The sequence below is a fragment of the Tursiops truncatus genome, chromosome 18 (genome assembly GCF_011762595.2).
Source record: "Tursiops truncatus isolate mTurTru1 chromosome 18, mTurTru1.mat.Y, whole genome shotgun sequence".
NCBI lineage: Eukaryota > Metazoa > Chordata > Mammalia > Artiodactyla > Delphinidae > Tursiops > Tursiops truncatus.
The window spans coordinates 76,038,627-76,055,586 of NC_047051.1; the positions used below are offsets into that span (position 1 = coordinate 76,038,627).

The following is a 16,960-nucleotide window of genomic DNA, read 5'->3' on the forward strand; positions in this document are numbered from 1 at the left end:
GATCTTGGACTTCCAGACTGCAGGCTGGGAGACAATAAATTTCTGTGGTTTAAGGCACCCCATCAGTGGTACATTGTTATGGCAGCCCAAGCAAACTAATACTAGAGTCAAGTAGAAAAAAAACCAGAAGTAACGACTCTGAAACATCCATTTATTGATAGGGAGCTGCAGAATGATGCCATAGAAATAGGAGAGGCTGGAAATCAGAGCTATTTGTTTCCTGCTCGGCCACCAGTTACTTGGTGACTCGCGAGTCTTAGGACCTCTCTGCGCCTCAGCTTCCTCGTCTGGGGTCTCGGGGTTGGATTAAAGGCCTCATTCTCTGATTCCAATCCCCCAGTCCTCCATTTTACAGTCATATTGGTGACATCAGGGAATGAGGGGAGAAGGGTTTTGTCTGTCCTGAGAAGTGTGCACAGCCGGCAATTACAAATAAGATGGTTTAGTTTGATCCAATCTCCAGCTGCCTTTATAAGTGGGGTTTTAGAACAAACACCAATCCATTGCCAGGTCTGCACCTCAGAACAGAAGTTCTCTCTCCTTGGTTGTTTCTAAGGCAGGATTCACGACCTTCTCCAGACCCACCTCTCCGGAGAAATGGGGGCAATCTCACATTTTAACCCAAATATCACTTTCCAGCCTGCTCACCTCAATGTGCTGAGCTCAACCACAACCAGAACCAGTTTGGATAAGAAGCCATGGAAGACACGCTGACAGTTGCTGAATGAAATTTTTCATCTTCTCCCAGAAAATGCTGGTGGGCCAAATCCTCTGCAGCTAAAACACTGATGGTGCAAAGTCGGGGCCAGCCCCTAGAGCATGTCCATCTCTCTGTGCCGCAGCCAACGTCATTCTGATAAACCAGAATTCCAGTGCAGTGAAAATTGCTTGAAAGTGGGTCATTCCTGGGGATTGGAAGGCTTTCTTCTCTGTAGAGATCTTGGTTTCACTCAGGGATCAGGTGCAAAATACTTAAGCACCCTCAGGGTCAGACCGTGGCCACGCGGCCACGGGGAGGTAGGATGTCAGCCCCGCCTCTGTGAGGGTCAAACCACGCGGCTCCCTGGACAGCTGGTTCAGCTCCTCACGACAGAAACCCAGTGTGCGCTTTCTGAGCCTTCACAAAGCAGTGGAACGTACTCTGTGTGTCTGCGTACTTTGTACACATGCTTGTGCCCCTTGCATGATGCTGCGGCAGGAGCGGGGCATGGAAGGGGTGGCTGGCAGGACTTCATAGGCTCTGGTTCTTCACAGGCAGATCGGACAGATGTGATAGTTAATTTTATGTGTCCACTTGACTGGACCACGGGGTGCCCAGATACTTGGTCAAACGTTATTCTGGGTGTTTCTATGAGGTTGTTTCTGGATGAGATTCACATTTAAATCAGTGGGCTGAGTAAAGCAGATTGCCCTCCCCGATGTAGGTGGGCCTGATCTGAGCAGTTGAAGGCCTGAACAGAACAAAAGTCTGACCCTTCCCCAAGTAAGAGGGAACTCCTCTTGCCAGATGGCCTTCCAACTGGGACCTCAGCCTTTTCCTGCCTTTGGACTTGAACTGAAACATCAGCTCTTCCTGGGTCTCCAGACTGTCAGGCTTCAGACTCAGACTGGAACCGCACCATCTGTTCTCTTGGGTCCAGATGGCCAACTGCAGCTCTCAGGACTGGTCAGCCTCCGTAATCACGTGACGCAATTCTTCACAATTATTGTACAGTCACGCTTTCTATATTTATATGCACATCCTGTTGGTTCTGTTTCTCTGGAGGACACTGGCGACTGCACAGCCTCTGAGGTTATGTTTTTCTCAGAGCTCATCCTGGTAGACAATAGAAACTTCGGACACATTTTTTCAGGCTCAATTAGATTTTAATTCCTTTTTTTGTTTAAGGAAAAAAAACACACTGCCTCTAACTTAATAGTTAAATAGGTTCATTTTATGTGGCACTCCTTGAATAAAACGATTCTCCTTCACACAGAATGGTTAGTAATTCTATTTTGTTTTTCTGCCTGGAGGCGGCGGGTGAGTGAGCAGTCCTGGTTTCTCAGGCTAGGTTCTGCATCCCCTTGTGGTTTTTGCCTCCCTCGAACAAACTTTTACACTTCTTTCTTCTTTGCTGGAGAGAATTTCCTGTTTGGAAAGAGGAGATTTTCTTGAGAAATTCTAGGTGTCCCTATGAGCCTGCATTGCCTCCCTGCATAGGCTCCCACGGTTCACTCACCCCTGTGAGCCCCAGTGCTGCCCGGGACCAGGGGCAGCGCTGATCCCCTCTTTTGTGGTCCTTGACGCAGAACAAATGCCTTCCTAGGGCCGCTTGAGGTGCGGCCCTCCCACAGGTCCGGGTGGGCGGGTATGTGTGCAGACCGTGGGCTCAGCACTCAGCTAACATCACCTCGTTCAATCCCCTGCACCCCAATGAGATGGGTGCTCTGAATACCTCACTTGGAGGATGAAGACGCTGTGCCTTAGGATGTGCCCAAGGTTACCCCAAGGTCACAGAACTCACTGGGGGCCCGATGGAGATTTGAACCCAGCTTGGGGCGCTCTAAATCCTGCACTCTCAACTGTTACCCAGCCCCACCAGCTGGGAGTCAGAACAGCACCTTAGTGAGTCCTTTTCAGTTTCCCCAGAGGAGCCAGGGGACTGGAAGGACACGGGAGAGGTGGGCATCCAGTGGGGGAAGGAGGCCGGCTGGGGAGTTCTGAGTTTAAGGTGTTGGGCGTCACCCTGGTCGGGCTCAGAGGATGTTAAAGACGCAAGACAGGGCTTCCCTGGTGGCGCAGTGGTTGAGAATCTGCCTGCCAATGCAGGGGACATGGGTTCGAGCCCTGGTCTGGGAGGATCCCACATGCCGTGGAGCAACTAGGCCTGCGAGCCACAACTACTGAGCCTGCGCATCTGGAGCCTGTGCTCCGCAACAAGAGAGGCCGCGATAGTGAGAGGCCCGCGCACCGCGATGAAGAGTGGCCCCCGCTCGCCGCAACTAGAAAAAGCCCTCACACAGAAATGAAGACCCAACACAGCAAAAATAAATAAATAAATTAATAAACTCCTACCCCTGCCCAAAAATAAAAAAAAAGACGCAGGACAGAGCCCCAGGTGACCCGGGCGTGTTTGCATGGAGGGAAGTGGGGCGCGTGGGCTGAGGGGAGACGTCCAGTGAGCCAGGAAGGGAGAGAGCCGGCAGGGAAGTGGGGGGCGCCCCAGACGAGCTCTGGCCCCAAAGTCCAAGGCGGGGAGGCCCCACTTCAGAGCAGCTGGGCCTGTGCCTGGCGACACCTTGAACCCCTGGGAGGTCCCAGCGCCGAGCCTGGAACCCCGTTCCCAGGGGCGTTGAACCGAGGACAGGATGGAGGCCCTGCTGTCTGAGGATGATGGGGGCCTGGGGGAGCAGCCGATGGGAAGCGTCAGGACCCAGAGGCTCCCACAGGCTGGGCCGCTGAGGCCCCCTGAGCCTCCCCAAGGCCCTGGGACGAGGGCTCGGCGAGGGCGGGTAAATGGGTGGTAAATGCCGGGAACTGAGACAGTGCCTGGCGTGAGGCAGGTGCTCGGGGCTCGTCAGGTGAGGCCGATTGCGGGTGACAGGCGCGCTGGAGGAGTGGCCTGGAGCCTTCACGCGGCTGCCAAGTCTACCTCGGAGAGGCCGGGGGACAGGAGGCCAGCCTAGGGGAGAAGCTCATAGGAAGGCTCCGGTGACAAGTGTGGGCCCAGGGCAGGAGGCACGGGGGAATGCGGGGACCGACTTCAGCGGTGAGGGGGTCGTAGCTGGAGAGGCCTGGGGTGGGGGGGAAGCGGGGTCCCAGGCGGGGTGGGGGGCGCCTGCAGAGGAGGGCGCATCCGACAGGCCGTGCGGGGCCTCCCTGGGCCCGGTCACGGGGGCAGGAGACCACCGCACGTGGCTGTGTCGTGGGGCCCCGCGTCCCAGTTCTTCCTGGGAAAGAGGCACGGCCTCGCTCGGCTCAGCGGGAAGGGAGGCGACGCCCGCAGGTGGCCCGGGACTCCTGCAACGCGCACGTGGTGGGCCAGGAGACCCCTGCGCGCCCACGCTGGTGCCCCCGGGACGGCGCCGCCTGCTCCTCCAGAGCTGCTCTCAGGGCACGCGGGGCCCTCGAGTGGACGCCTCACGTCCCTTCTCACCAGGGAAGAGAATCCCAGCACAAGGACTCGTCCTCCACACTTACCCATCGCCGGGTGGCCCCCAGTTCCCTTTACCTAAAGCCTTCTGAAGACTTTCAGTGATTTTTTTCCAGAGCTGCTAGGCTTTTAATCTGATAAAGTATTTCTTGGTCCTCTTCTGTAGGAAAAATTAAGCACAATGATCAAGATCAAGAATTACACACAGGGCTTCCCTGGTGGCGCAGTGGTTGAGAGTCCGCCTGCCGATGCAGGGGACACGGGTTCGTGCCCTGGTCCGGGAAGATCCCACATGCCGCGGAGCGGCTGGGCCCGTGAGCCGTGGCCGCTGAGCTCGCGCGTCCGGAGCCTGTGCTCCGCAACGGGAGAGGCCACAGCAGTGCGAGGCCCGCGTACCGCAAAAAAACCAAAAAGCTGACTCGGGCTGTGGGAGGAAGTAGGAGGTGGTCAAGCAGTAACTGCAGGTAAAAGGTCCCCAGGGGAGGTGACACTATGTAGCTCAGGCTCCATTCTGTTGGCACTTTCTCATGGCTGGAAGGTCTGCATTTCATGAAACTTTAAAAAAGCCCAAGTGGGAATTAGGTATCCTCTTGGTGCTCTAAGTCCTGTGTAAGGTCTGTGTCATCTCGCCCGACGATCACAACCGAAACCTCCGCAGAGTTCACATAGGAACGACCTGAGGCTTTGGAGAAGAGAGCAGGTGTGGAAACATTACCCACGAGGGGATGAATTTCATGTGCCTGTGTTTATTTCTCTCCTGGCTTTGCCCCAAGGCTCAGCCTCAGTGGTGGTGAGATGCTGTGTCACGAGAACCAAAACTCAGATAGAAATCCATCTTCCTGGCCGTAGGAAACAGGCTAGGAGTCCCTGGGAGCAGAGAGTGCCTGAGGGAATTCAGGAGGGGAGAACGCAGGAAAAGTGGATTTCCTAATTCTATGTACGGAACCCCGCATGTCCCAGCCTCATCCTCGAACTTGTATATACACAAGACACTCAAACCACCAGAGCAAACACTTTGAGAAGTGAAAGATTTGTGGGACTTCCCTGGTGATCCAATGGTTAAGACTCCGAGCTTCCACTGCAGGGAGCACGGGTTCAATCCCTGGTTGGGGAACTAAGACCCCGCATGCTACGGGGCCAAAAAAATAAAGTGACAGATTGAACCACCACCCACGCACGGCAAGACAAAATATACCATGTGAACCTAATCGGGTGGAATGATGGCTAAAATAAAAACATCAATGGTTCTCCAGAGGATTAAATCAAAACAACATAATATTTACAATGTCTAGGTTTGATACCCGACATATAGGGACCAGGAAAATATCACCTTGTTATCACAAACAGCACATTGTTAGGATGGGAACAGTGTTCTTGGTAGCTTTCTGTAACCTCAAAGTAAGAAAAAGTTCCGAAGCATGCTCATTCTCCACTGTGAAGTTGTTCCATTACTTGAGTTTCCTGTCTGAACCTGCTATTTTTACTCTCCCCCGTGGTGCACTGCCTCCTTACATGTTTCGTATGTGAATTATAAGCTCATCTCTGGCGGTGTTTTTGGCTGAGGAAATCATGTGTAGCTTGGTTGAGGTTGTTTCTTCAAAGTAGTTTTGCACCTGTTTCTACCAAGTGTCTCAGCAGTGTCAATGCCAGGGCTCTAAAGCTATGTTTCCCAGCTTGACCAGAACATGCTGAAAGGACCAATTCAAACCATACCCCCCCCCCCCCACAAGCCTGTGTTTATAAACTTTCAGGCAACATCAAAAGACAATTGACCAACTGGGAGAAAATGTTTGCAACGTACATCACAGACAGAGACCAATAGCCCTCATGTATAAAGAATTCTTAAAAATGAAGGTATAGAAGAATGAGAAAAAGATGTCAACGGATAATTCACAAAAATATATAAAAATGACCCATGAACATGAGATGTTCCAACTCATTTATACTTAGAGAAATGTGAATTTAAACAACTCCGAAGTACCATTTCTCACCTGTCAGGTTGGCAGAGATGGAAATGTCTGATGATTTACTCTGCAGCCCAGGCTGTGGGGAAATAGGTTCTCGCATATGTTGCTGGTGGGGACAGAAACCGGCGCAGCCTCCTGTGGGCTGTTTGGTGGTTCAGACACAACCACACACGCACTACACTCATCTTTTGACTCAGCAATCCACTGTAGCTGTCTATCCTGAAGATACCATTCCAACAAAATGAAAACACACACGCTTCAGTTATCCATCTCGACACTGTTTGCAAAATATTGGAAATAAGCTGAAAGCCCGTGCACAGCGGGGTGGTTGAATAAACTGTATTAACGTCCACACGGTGGGGAGCTATGCAACTGCAAAAAAAATCATGAGGACGCTTTCTACAAACTAACATGGAGCGCTTTACAGTATATATTGTTAGGTTAAAAGAAGGAAAGTACAAAATATCTACAGTGTGCTACCTTTCATGTAAGAAAGGAGAGGTTATGAGAAAACATACATGATCGTAGCTCAATAAAGCGGCTTAAAAAACACTGGATAAGAAGATATATACTATGATGGTATTATGCTAAGTGAAGTAAGTCAGACTGAGAAAAACAAGTACTTTATGATGTCATTTATATGTCGAATCTAAAAAACAAAACAAACAAACGTAACAGAATGAAAATAGACTCATAGATACAGAGGACAAATGGGGGGTTGCCATAGGAGAGGGGTGTGGAGGATGGCAAAATAGGGGATTAAGGGGCACAAACCCCTCGTTATAAAATAAATAAGCCACAGGGCTGTAATATGCAGCATAAGGGATATGGTCAATAATACTGTAATAACTGTTTAGGGACAGATGGTTAATAGACTTGTCCTGATGATTGTTTCATAATGTACTCAAATGTCAAATCACTATGTAGTACACTTGAAACTAACATAATATTGCGTGTCAACTGTATTTCAATTAAAAAAGAAAACATACAATATAAAACAGTAAACAGAATAACCTTGTACCCAAAAAGGAGCATTTTCATGCACCTGCTCATTTGTGTCCAAGACAATACAGGAAGGACAAGCCAGGAAGGAGTGAGGCTGCTTAACTACAGGAGGCAGGAGGGGACGGGTGGAAAGCAGGGGGCGGGGTGGAGTGAGACTTCCCAGTGTCCTATGTTTTCTGTTAGAACCAGGGTCAGGTTTCACACACTCCAGAATAAATAAGTGAGATCAACCATGATGGAGAGGGACCCAAAATGGAATACAAACCCCAGATGGAACATTATAGGTAAATAAGAGAACCCCATGGAAGGGGATGGGAAGAAAGGAACCAGTAAGGAACTTTGGAAAGCAGTACATGATGGTATACTGTAAGGCTGAGAACAAAAGTCTGTACACAGCTCTTGTCTGATAGGAAATTTGTTTTTCACAGGGGTGGGCATATGCTAGGAAGTCAGCAACTATTTCCTGTGATTCTAGGACTGAGCAAGGGGGTCAGCTCTTGTGACGTCTGAGAGCCAGGTTTCTGGCTCAGTTCAAAGGAGAGGATGAAGCTCAGAATTGCCTGGTGGTACACGCCTGGGGTCAGCGGGCTCATCTGAACAGATGGATGTAGGATAGATGGATCTGTACGCACAGAAATCTTCCTGGCTCTGTCCATTGGAAGGGCCTGGAAACAATGACACGCCAGGAGCAGTGAACACTCCCAGCCCCAGATCTTGACTTCTAACTACCATTCTCCAATACAAGAGACCAGCGCTCTTTGGAGACATGGCTGGTCCCAGGGCTGGGCCAGGGAAAGTGAGGGAGGGGCCTGGAGTTTCTTGTGTTGCCAGAAAGCTAGAAAGTACTCAGAAGCGATGGCAGCATGCCAAGCCCCCAAGAACCAAATCTGAGAGTCCGAGAGACTAAATATTAGTGGTTTGTTACCCACTATCAGTATCAACTATCAGTAAGTTCACACTGATGTAAACGCATAATGGAATAAACAAGTAAATGAAGGGAGGAGAAAAAACAGTTCTTCCTTACAATAGAATTCTAACCAATAAATGTAGAAGGAGAGACGACAACAGAAAATCACCTTTTGGCAAATACTACAGGGATAATTTTTGCAGGGAAGAAGCAAAGGATGCTAAATAGGTGAAAATAGGATGAGAAATAAGATATTTTCACAGTCTGAAAGTATCTCGCCACAAGATACAAATTATTTACAAACGCAAAAAATATTAATTTCATTATGAAGAAACCTGGTATTCGCCACCTTAAACAAGTGATGAAGTGAACATCCCTGGTAATGAGATATGTCTGCATCACATCTTTAACATTCTTGACCAAAATGTGTAACCTGGATCTAGTCTTGGGGAAATTTCAGAGAGACTCAAATTGAAAGAGATTCTACGAAAGAACTAGCCAGTTCCCTTCAAGGTCATGAAGGGCAAAGATAGACTAGGGAACTTCCCAGATTGGAGGAGGCTAAAGGGACGTGAGAGGTAAATGCAATGTGGAATCCTGGATGGATCCTGGAGCAGTAAAAAAAAAAAAAAAATTTAGTAAGATAATTGGCAACATTTGAATCAGGTCTGTAGGTTATTCGATAGCATCACATTGATGGTAATGTCCTGGTTTTCGTGATTGTATCTGAGTTGCTTAAGATGTTCACAGCAGGGGATGCCATGTAAAGGGAGCACAGGAAGCTCTTCGTGCACATTTGCAGGTTTTTTATGTCTAAAATGATTTCACAGTGGACACTGTTTTAAATGCTCACATTGTCCTTGTTTTACCCACGCTATTGTTCCCCAGACACGCTGCCGCGCGTGTCTGTACACTCGGGATTACGGGCGCACACAGCAGCAGCCCACTTCCATTTATAAATAGCTGGAGACAATCTGCCTATCGCCGAGAGCACTCTGCAAATAAATACCTTTGTTCAGATGCACCATCATAATCTCTGCTGAGGGTGACAGCCCTCCATCCTGCTCAGCAATTTCCTTCTGCTTCCGCTCCAGCCAGGGGCTCTTCCATGAGCCTCGGAGACCTCACCTGCACCCAAGGGTCACCCACACCTCCTGCCCAGTGTCACCGCGCCCTTCTTGGAGCTCTCCAACCAGGCTTCTACTGTGACCAAACTAAAATGCTAATAAGGCTTTTATCTCCCCTTGCAAACCTCCAACTACCTCTTTGCACCATCTCCTGTCCTGCCTGGGGGTCAGTTCCCCGTCTACCTATACCCGCTACGGATACAGGGTAATCCCTCACTGAGCAGTGCCTCCTCTTCTCCACCTGAAAAATTCAGGATACAACTGAATAATTTTATTCTCTAGCTGGGAGAGGCGCAGTCTACTTCACCACACCCAAGCTCTTGCTAATGTAGGAGACCTTCACTAGCTGAATCGCGCTTAAAATAGTCCAAACGATGAAGATGAAAATGCCGCCATGAACACAGTGTCCGGGCAACCTTGGTGCTTCATCTGATCTGCCCTCCACCAATGCAGGACTTTGCTCTTGTGACACCTTTCCTCACGTCCTGCAGCTTTGGGCAGGGGGGCAGGACCGGCTTACAAAGAGGAGGGGCAGTGGCTAAGGGACGGGTCTGCCTGCGTGACGGGGAATCACCAGCGCTGCCTGTGTGCTTCTAAATCCATCAGCTGCACCTGGCAAGTGGCCACTACATGCACGCGCTGTTTGCTCGCTCCAAGAAAGCCCTCATGCCGTGGACACGGGTCCTTCGAGGAGCACAAGCTACGAGCCTTTCCAAAGACCAAGGGATGGACCCCTTCGCCATCCAGCCCTAGCAAAAGCATTTCCAATGTGCAAGGAGGGGCAGGCTGTTGACCCCGAGGTGCCTGACTTGCGGTCCCCTGGCCCGAGCATTCTTTTAGGAGCCAGAACAACAAAGGTCTAGGTATCCAGCCTTGTAACACGAGGAGGCTGTTCAAAGCCAGTGTCTCAGAACCAGACGCGCCATGGCAGCTCTGCCGGTGACAGCATCACTCACTGGAACCTGGCAGAGGGACACGGCGTGGCAGGAGGGGGACGCTGGGTCTGGCCCCCTTCCATTTGTCGTACGTGGCTGTCTGTCTCACGTACACGTCACGGCTGGCCCGGGCTTGTGCCAGTGAGCAGTCCCTGACTCTCACAGGACAGTGGCCATTTGTCAGGAAGCTTGTGGACCCAACAGATCAGTGGGCCACCAGCTGCCGCTGCTCACGGGGAAACACCTGAAGGGCAGCTTCAGGGTCTTTGCGCAGCAAGCACAGTGAGCAGCCCTGAAGTCGCCGCTCAGAGCTGCTGTGGGGATGGATGGCCGCCCCCCATGGTGCCCTGGGCCCTGGTTCCATCGGGGGTCACATGCCAGGACAGAGTGGAGCGGCTTCTTCACAGTGTCGGCCCAGGGCCCTGCCCTCTGTCCCCACGTTCCCTCCTAGGCCAGCCTTTGCCTGCCCTGCTCCAAACTCATAACTTATCTCCGTCTTCTCTCGGTCACGCTTGGCAGTTAGGAGCAAAACAATTCCATTAACAGATCCGCTGGCGGTAAAGCCTGGCACCCGCCTCAGGGTCTGGATGAATCTACTGTGGTCCCAGCAGCTCAAGGAGCTGCACAGGGGGGAGGGCCCCCCAGGCCCTCAGGTCGGTCTCAGGATTGAGGGGCAACCAGGGACGAACACAGCGGGGGTGTGGTCCCCTCTGCAGCCGTCCGCGCCGTGCGACGGGTTTGGGAAGTTCATGGTCGCTCTGAGGACCCTGGTGGGCCTGCGCTTCCTCTGATGCAGGCTCCCTCACCCCGTCCTCTCTCCCTCACTCCTGACCCTGACTCAACCCCTCCCTCGACTTGATCTCAGCCTGTCCCGGGATGTTAGGTCCGTCCTCACTTCCTCCCACTTCTTCAATGAATTCGATGCGTGTGATGCAGAGACGCTGTGTCCCCAGGCCAGTCCAGCTCGCAGCCGGACCTGACTCACCCTGTAACCTCTCCCAGTGTGGGCCCACCACCAAAGACATCCAGCTGTATTTAATTTATACCCATCGGGCTCTTTGCAGAAGTAACGGAGCGGGACGCACTCAGAGGTGTTAGGAGTATTAGCTGGAACTGGAACCCTATTCCTGCCCAATCTTCCAAACACCAGAGGCTGGCTCACTGGAGAGACTGGGGAACAGACTGAAACGCAGGCTCCCGGGCCCTGCCGACGGAGAAGCTCGGGGGGGCCCGGGAATGAGAAGCTGAGCCAGCTCCCCTCCCCCGTGACCTGGTCTCGCCTCCATGGCCCAGCTCGGGACCCAGCCGGGAGCCCCAGGAGCTGTGCCGTGCCCCCTTTCCTGTGCTTGGTCTTTATGGCAAAGGGAAGCTCTGTTATCCCGCAGGATGCTGGCCCTGCAGCCTCAGAGCCTTGGCTCCCTGGTCTTTATTCCAGCAAGTTCATTGGTTGGGGAGACGCTTTTCCCATTCCTTGGGGGCACCCCTGGGGGACACTCTGGGCTCTCCCTGTCCCGCCCACTCCAGGGAGGAGCAATGACCGGAGTAAAAGTCTGGGGAGGAATGGGCAGAACCACAGCACCCTCCTCGGCTGGGGCGTCCACCTGCTTGCGGGACAGTATGTCTGTCCAGTGGTCCTGGGTCAGACCCACAGGCAGGAGGTGCAGGCTTGGGTCCCTGAGCCCCGACAGAGGCGGGAAATCTGCCCGACCCGGGGGAAGCAAGCTCGCTCTCTAATCATGTGTTCATCCCCAGTGAGGGAGGCGTCTCTGCCTGCATCCTCCTGTCTTCCCACCTCGTCTGAGCTCGGGGCCGGGGGGACCTGCCCGGCTGCATTTACCATTAAAGAAGAGTTCATTTTCTTTCCTGGCAGAGAATTGATCTTCATGTTGCATCGTCTTAGTGTCAGTCTGATAATTAATTATAATACGGGCTTCTTTGATGAACAGCATGGGAAAAAAATGAGGGAAAGCATAAATGTACACTCCCGCGAACGTTTTCATCCACACTGTACTTTAAAGCACGAGCTCGGGATGCTAACACAGTTTTCAACTTCTCCTGAAAACGCGCTCTGGCCACCTAGTATGTAAACAGTCAGGCTTCATCTGACCTCCTTGAACCAGCTGTTCAGCAGATGTTCCATGAGCTATTGGAACTTCCATCTGGATGTAAAATTTCAAGAAAATGCTGAACGTCCCTGCCGCTGAATGCGTTTTCACGCGCTGCGTGTAGGTTTCTGCCATGCTGCTCTCTCCTGAGCGAGGGTCAAATGCCCCGTCTTGGGTCTCAGGGTGCTATTTGACTTATCTGTGTGCATTTGGACCACAGGAAGCTGCACTTTGGGAAAGCACATTGTTTTGTTCACTACTAGCTCTGGGGCCTCGGGCCAGTCCTCTTCCAGACCTTACTTTTATCCCCTGTCGGATGGGGTCGTAGTCACTGCCCTGCTCTCAGAGGTTTAGGTGAGCATCAAACGTGCTGGGTGGTTGAAAGCTCCTATTTCCGTACGCCCCGGGTTCCCGCAGTGGCTAAACCCCACCTGCATCCCAAGCACGAGGCCCTTCTTGCACGTGCACCCAGAGACCAGCCGGGATAAAGGGACTTGTCTCTGCCTGTCTAGGTGTGACCTCCCCAGTCTAGGGAAGATTACAGCAGATGTTTGGGACGACTGTTTCATCCACATCTCCATCTGCTTTTGCCCCAGAAGTAGCTGGCCTCAAAGAATGCGACCATGATGGGACTGTGCATATGTACCACAGACCTCTAGGAACACATGTAATTAGGCTTTAAGAAATGTGTACTTGCTTTTTTTCTTTGTCAGAGTCTTTGTCGATGTTGGTGCGAGTCTTTGTGTTTGAAGAAATGATGATTTATTTGGCTCCAACATCTCTTGGACCAGAATTTCATCTTGGAAAAAGCACACAAGGACAGTTAAACCAGCAATGCAAGACCCTACCTACATGCTTCTGCTCTACGCAGACCTAAGGCAGGCGGCGAATGCTGGACTGGACCAGGGACTCAAGGAGCTCCGTGGAGATGGACCTGGTTTCTAAAGAACCTTGTCTCGGTGGGGAGACCACCGCCTCCTTAAATAAGTTCTGAAAACCTGAGATCATCCAGGTACCCTGGACAAGAAACATGCCCCCGGAGATACGATGCTGGAAACCCGGCCCGGGCGTCGTAATTCTCCTTCCTGCCCCTGCTGCCGTCTGTCCCCTCTCTGAGACTCCTCCCTCTAGCCGTCCCCCGGCAGGCAGGCACGAGCATCTTTCCTGATTTCTACCTGATGCGGCAGGGTTTCCTTCCTGTACATCCTCTGACCTCTGCCAGGGAGCTTCTAACATAGGCGTCCTGGACTGTGTGTCGGGCAGCCCCGGACCACACTGGTTCTGCTCTCACTGGCTGTGCTCTTACACATGTTTCTCTTGAACCTTGGGTTTTCACGTCTGTAAAATGGGGTCTGTGCTTATCTCATCGGGACTTTTACGAGGTTCAAATGAAGCAGGGCATGTAGGGAGCACTTAACATGGACTGGGATGGGGTTGAGGCTAAATGAATACACGGCAGCACTGAGCCCCAGATGTGAGCCCGGTGGTCACGTGACCGGCCATCCACGCTCTGGGTTTGTATTGACTCGAGCCCTGATTTTCCTGGTTCAGCATGAGAGTCCCCAGTCCTGGGAGCCCCTCAGTCCCAGCGAAGTTGAAGCTGTCAGCTGGTGCCCCGGTTCCAGCTCACGTGGAGACACACGGAAAGGGGAGAAGCCCGCAAGCACCACAGGAAGCAGAGACTTCGCCCCACACACGGGGCCAGGCTCTCCCAGTTCTGTGGCTCCCTCCCCAGAGAGCCTGAGCCTGGTCAGGGCCTGGCTGTGTGCACCCAGGGGCGCTCTGAGACCCCTGCAGCCGGGGTGGGGGGTACAGGATGTGCGGAGCGTCTGGACCTGCAGCCCTGCTTCTTTCCGACGACCTGGTGGTGGCCCTGATGTCTGGAGCTGTGGACGCCCCCCGGGACCCCGGGGCACAAGCTGGAGGGCCGGCCAGGGCGACCTCAGGGGCGCGGCCTCCTGGTGGGGCTGCTGGGGACACAGGAAAGGATCCCGCGGGGCGGGGTTCCCCACCCCCCCATCCCCCCTCCCCCGGGCTCTGCTCGAGCGGCCGCTGCAGCTGCTCCGCAGTACCTCCCCCACCTCGAGCCGGCCTCGGCCCCTTTGCTGGGAGCTACTGTGCAGAAGGACCACCGCTAAGTCCCGAAGACGTCATGGCGTCAGGCTAGACCGGGGGTCACGGGGAAGAGTGGACACTCAAGGGAACCACAAGCATTTACTGAGCACCTAATGTGTACCAGACACGGTCCAGGTGCTGGAGGGTCAGGGACGGCCCAGCCCTGGTCCCTGGTCTCTGTCGCGAGGCATCCAGCCATGTGTGAGGGCAGGACGAGGCGTGCACAGCCCTCCGGCTGTCACAGGGCCCCTACCCAGGGCTGGCGCGGCGGCCAGGCAGGGGACAGGGCTCGGCCGACCAGCGCAGAGAAGCGAGGCCTCCTGCGGTCAGTGTGACGCGCAGGACGCTGGGGTGGCCTCCGGGGACCCCCCGCGCCATGACCCGCAGACATCCTGAGAGGTCCCCGGAGCGGGTGGTGACAGCCCAGCTGCAGCAGGACACACTCCCTGCCGGCGGGCAGGGACAACCTCGGGTGAGAGGGGCTGAAGTCGCCCTCAGGGCTGGGGGCTGGGGACGCCCCAAAGGTGGGCAAACCAAGACCAAAAGCTGCCGGAAACTTCCACACCTCTGTAGGTTGTGCGTATAATCGTAGCTGGAAGAACCCTCAGGTAGACATGAGCCGACCAGGTGCACAAGGTGAGAAGCTCTGTGGTTTTAAACCTTGTCCTTTTCTACTTAAAATTCTCCTTTTTGAGAAATGAGATACGGAACGTGCAATCGGACGATGACCTACATAACACAGAAAACACTCTGGCCGCTGCGTGAGCGCCCTGCAGGGCAGCCAGCTGGCCACCCAGACATCGCAGGAAGCTGACGCTGGAGGCCAAACACCCGACCGCAGGGATCGGCGCCCCCCTGAGGGCCGGCCGGGCCTCATCAGTGACTGATGGCTTCCTGTGCTCCTCCCTGCTTCCAACTCAGGATGCGAGAGAGTCAGACGTGCTCCCCTAAGCCATCACACGGAGCCGCTTCTGGTCAGCACCTCCCCCAGGACACCCCTGAGCTGTCCCCCCAGCACCTCCCCCAGGACACCCCTGAGCTGTCCCCCCAGCACCTCCCCCAGGACACCCCTGAGCTGTCCCCCCAGCACATCCCCCAGGACACCCCTGAGCTGTCCCCCCAGCCCCTCCCCCAGGACACCCCTGAGCTGTCCCCCCAGCACCTCCCCCAGGACACCCCTGAGCTGTCCCCCAGGCACCTCCCCCTGGACACCCCTGAGCTGTCCCCCCAGCACCTCCCCCAGGACACCCCTGAGCTGTCCCCCAGCACCTCCCCCAGGACACCCCTGAGCTGTCCCCCAGCACCTCCCCCAGGACACCCCTGAGCTGTCCCCCAGCACCTCCCCCAGACACCCCTGAGCTGTACCCCAGCACCTCCCCCAGGACACCCCTGAGCTGTCCCCCCAGCACCTCCCCCTGGACACCCCTGAGCTGTCCTCCAGCACCTCCCCCAGGACACCCCTGAGCTGTCCCCCCCAGCACATCCCTCAGGACACCCCTGAACCCCTTTCCCACCATGAGCTCTCCCCGCCCCATCTGCCTGAGTCTCTGCCGCACGCCAGTGACGGTGGCTGGCGCTGCGCAGCGAGCTCTGAACCAGCACCTCTGCTGTTCTCATGTGGGTCCCGTGGCTTATTTCCAGACACAAGGATTTCTCACTTCCAAGGCTCTCCACTTTCTGCCTGGGATGTGAGGGCAGGGCAGGGGCTGCAGTTCCCCTGCAGGGTTAGCTTGCTGAGCCCAGAAAGTCATCAGAAATCCCGGTGACTCCATTGTTTCTGACCTTTTCCCAAAGGTTGTCTGGGGCTCTGGGTGGTGGGTCGCCCGGACGGAGCGGGTGCTGGTGTCGGACTCTAATTCTCCGCTACAGTAACTGTCAGACCCGCCGGGCAAGTGTGAGTCCTCTTCCCAGCCACTCCCTGACCTGGTGGAGCCGGATTCTCCCCGAGAGCTCAGCTGACCACCGTCCGGCCCCAGAGCTGCGCGTCCTAACCAGCAGCATCCTGAAGGGGGTCTCACTCCGCCGCAGCTCAGGCCTGCGCGGGCCGTGGGAACGTGATCCTAGCCTCAAACCAAGTCACCTGGCTCCACCTTGCGCGGCTGCCCCAGCTTATCTGGGACACACCCACCGACGGTCACCCACCCCCTCCAGGCATGGACCAGATGTGTGATAAGAGGAGCCTCTTTACCAAATCCTGTATCCACATCGTCATCCAGATTTCTTAAATCTGCTGGCTGTTCAGTGCCTGAAACTGGGGGGAAAAAACCCAATAGTTTAACAACGTTCCCTGAATTTGCACCGACTTGTCCGTCGGCCGACTGGCTTTTGCGGGGCCGACCACCTGCTCGAGGGGGAGGGGCCCTGCACGGGGCTCCTGGGACTCGGGGCCCGCCGGGAGGGAAGGGTGAGGACGGGTGGCGCGCCGGGCGCTGGAGGTGACACCCGCGCTCCCGGGCCGCGCTTACTGGCGCCGCCCCTCGCGGGGGGAAGGAGCGCCGGGCGGGTGAAGAGGGACCAGCACGTCCTTCCGTAAAAAGCCCACGCGGCTCCCGTATGACCGGCGGGCTGAGGATGTGACGTGAGGAAGGGACACCATCACGGCCACCTGCCCTGTGCCTCTCTGGACGGGGGGAGCAGAGGCACTGGCCCCGCCGGCTCCTCTTCCG

At 54.5% G+C, this 16,960-nt stretch overlaps 1 long non-coding RNA gene across 1 annotated transcript; it reads right to left on the bottom strand.

Annotated features, from left to right (window-relative positions):
- Positions 1–1,951: 1,951 nt before the first annotated feature.
- On the bottom strand, positions 1,952–16,865 carry LOC141277082 (uncharacterized). The gene is made up of 3 exons (XR_012327784.1): positions 16,483–16,865; positions 11,912–12,978; positions 1,952–2,128 (listed from the first exon to the last, which is right to left on the bottom strand). It is a non-coding gene; the product is annotated as an uncharacterized lncRNA (long non-coding RNA).
- Positions 16,866–16,960: the final 95 nt, after the last annotated feature.